Below are 3,532 nucleotides of genomic sequence, written 5' to 3' on the forward strand. Positions count from 1 at the left end.
TTGGAGAGGGACATCATGCTTGGGAGGGTGGAGGGGCGGCACAGGAGGGGAAGACCCTCTATGAGATGGATTGACTGGGGTAATCGGGATGGATGTGTCAGAGGCAGTGTGATTGGTACAGGATATAGCAGGGTTTAGGGCTGCTGTGCATAAGGTCACTATGAGACACAAACGACTCGACGGCAATTAACAACAACAACAACAACAATTCTTCCACAACTTTTTCAGTGCCTTTATTTGCTTCTTCCTTTTCTGGGATTCCAGTGATGCACATGTTCTTTTTCTTTTCTTGATGGTGTCTCACATTATTCTGAGGTTTTCTCCTTTTTCCTACTTTTTTGAGTCTGCTTTTTGCTCTAGCAGATCAGTGGTGACAATTCTGTCTTCAATTTCACTGATTCTGTGTTCCATCTCATCAACTCTGCTCATATGTCCCTCCATCATGTTGACACCCTCTGAAACATTGGACCTTATATTTTGAATAGTGGATTCTTGTTTTTCTAGTGCCGCAAATTCCTTGTTTGTTTTCTCTGCAATGTTGTGCATTGTTTTTTTAGAACTCCTTCTGTGTATTGCTTGTAGTATCCTGTAATTCATCATCAAGTTTGTCTTTCATCCATTGGATATATTCAGTCAGTCCTCTTTTAAATTTTGTGTCAGAAAGTTCCATCAGACTTTCTGGTTTCCGGGACTCCACTGATACTGTGTCACCCTTTGTGAGTGACATCTTGCTTTGCTCTTGTGTATTGTGTGGGATAGTTTCCTTTCTTCGAGACATTGATATGTTCTTGATCTGAAGACAAGGCTCTTGAGATCAGTTGGGCAGCTACCCAACTTGTGCATTTCTCTGAACTTCTGACTTCAGAGAAATGCCAGTTCAGAGCCTGTGAGGACAATCTCTTGTTGTTAAGACAGGTCAAGGTGCTCCCGATTAAAGGCAAGTTGATTGCCCAGATGTGTAGGCATTGGTGTGGAGCCAAATGGAGTGAGGCAGGAACAGGGTTGTGGTGATCGCAAGGGCAGGTCAAACACTTGCGGGACCTTGCTCAAACCCCTGCTGTCTGAGTGTGCTCACGATTGGGGTCCCTACTCAAATTCCCACTGTCCATTTCCTACCCAATGGTTTTCTCAGTGTTCCCTGCCTGGCGACACTTACACAGGTGCCCTCACACAACAGCCCCTGCTCCAGCAGAGTCCTAGATCCAACAGGACCCAAAAAGTCAAGGTCAAATTCCCACTGACCCACTAGCCTCTGGCTGGTCTGCAGAGTCCACAAAAGCCAGCCAGTGGCTGGCTCATGTCTGGGCACTTGGTGTAGCCCAAGAGAACTAGACCAAATTCTCCGCCAGTGGGCACGCCCTTGGGTGCTCTCCCAGGTAATCAGCAATGCCCCATTAAACCCAGTCAGGCCCCAGTAAGCCCAGTCAGGATTCTACCGGCCTTTCTCCTGCCAAATTAGTTCCACAGCAGCTGGGCTGATAGCTCTGAGTGGTGGCTGGATCTGTGGTGGTGCCCTGAGGTCACAGGTCTGTGGTGGGGGCTGAGGTGCATGGTTGTGGAGGTGCAAGGGGGGGACGGGTGAAGGGGGAGGAAGCAAGCGACGGAGGGGTTGCAGGAGCACAGGGCTTGGTCGCTACAACTAGGAGGCAGGGGCCAGGACTTGGGCACTGCTGGGGGTTAATGCAGCGGCACCCTGTGTGGTGGGGTCACACAGGCGCTGGCTGCAGGGGTGTCACACAGTGGTGGGTAGTTGTCGCTCCTTTGGGGTCACACTGTTGGCGATGCTCTCTCCTCTGGAGTTCCTTGATGGCTGACAGTCTTTTGCTGCTCCTGGGTCTCTTAGAAGCAGGGGCGGTCAGTTGCTCCTCTGGAGTCACAGGGTGGCAGGCAGTTGCTCCCTACTTGCTCCTGGTGGGTGGGTTTCACAGTGGCTTGGCTGGTGTCTTTTGGCTGGGACTCAGCTGTCCTGTGTGTGGTTGAAATTCCAGATCTCCCTTCCGGCTGGCGCTGCCTTCTGGCCAGCGCTGCCTTCTGGCCCTCTCCGGCCCTCTCATTTGAATCTTGTCACTACCCTTGCATATAGCTTCAGTAGATTATGCATTATCAGTTACCATCTCTAATTCATTTACTAAAAGGAAACTGACACTTGTAAAGGTGAACTTAACAGTTGGTTGGTAAGAAGCCATGATAGAGTTGGGACTAGTAAGTTTTCTCACTAGACCACAAAGGGCTTTTCATCAATACCACTTACAAACACACAGCAGTACTTCCTTTGAAATAAGAAAAGAAACTTTTTTCACCCTTCTTTTTGACCCTTCCTACATCTTTTTTTAGCCTTCCCAAAATGAACATGTGTAAAAGCAACAGCCCTGGTATAGTTTAAGGATTCTGGAGTTCGGTGAACTAGCATTTAAAACTTGGAGTATCTATGTGATCTTGAGCCAAGTTTGTAAGCCTCTGTTACTTCATCTGTAAATTAAGTTACCCACTTCTAAAGTTGTTACAAATTTAAATGAAGTGCCTGTACTTAAGGATCTCTGGTGGATTAGTGGTCATGAGCTACTTCCAATCCAAAGGCATGCATTACAAATTGACCAGCTGTTCCATGGAAGAAAGATAGGCCATCTCCTCCATGTAATTTACTGCTGCTGAAAACTATGGTTCAGTTCTGACTCAGTAATACATAACAACATATTAAGTACTTGGTCCAGTGTAAAGCATGATAAATTTTAGTTTATTATGACATAATTTTATCCTACAAACTGACTTTAATCCTAATCTCTTTACAGAATCTGATTTTGTTCAGGATACCAGTGATCTTTTTTGGTTCTAGTTTTTCCTCAGTTGTCAGTTTTCCCCAGATTACCCCTATTCCTTGTATTTTCCAAATATTGTATTACTGATTCTTCCTTTTCGTAAAGCTTCTTTTTTTGTCTTACTTACTAGCTTCTTTTCCTCATCCTGTCCTTATCAAAAGCCTTCTCATATTTCATCTGCAGTGACTGTTCTTGTTGACAAGACTAAGCTGAATTACAAAATCAGAGAGGTGATAATGTTTTTGTTTTGCTTTGTGCAGTATGATCTTCATGGGCTCCCTATGAGTTGTAGGCAACTTGACAGCCAATAACAACAGTTATCATCTTTTAAGCCTTCCTCTTTCCTTATCTTTCTACTTACTACTTCAAAATATAAAGACTCACATTGGATTTTGTTCATTCATCAGAGTGAATTTCATCATCATTAACTATGCAAGGGTTCAATGATTTTATTTCATGTAAACCTATCAAGTGATATTCAATGATTCCCAAACTGTTTTAGTGTAATGATGATATTAACAGTTTTGTTTTCCAAATAGTATTGTATAACTTCCATAGTAAGACTACCTACATTATCTGAATTAATTTCTCAAAATAACTGAGGTAGGTAGAATTCTAGATTATCTAACATATTTTATAAATTATATGACTTTTTATTTGCTGTGAGTCTAAAAGTAGGACCTTTTCTAATTATTTTTTTTCCTATAATTATATTT

The sequence above is a fragment of the Elephantulus edwardii genome, unplaced genomic scaffold (genome assembly GCF_000299155.1).
Source record: "Elephantulus edwardii isolate Elephantulus edwardi_28Jun2011 unplaced genomic scaffold, EleEdw1.0 scaffold00152, whole genome shotgun sequence".
NCBI lineage: Eukaryota > Metazoa > Chordata > Mammalia > Macroscelidea > Macroscelididae > Elephantulus > Elephantulus edwardii.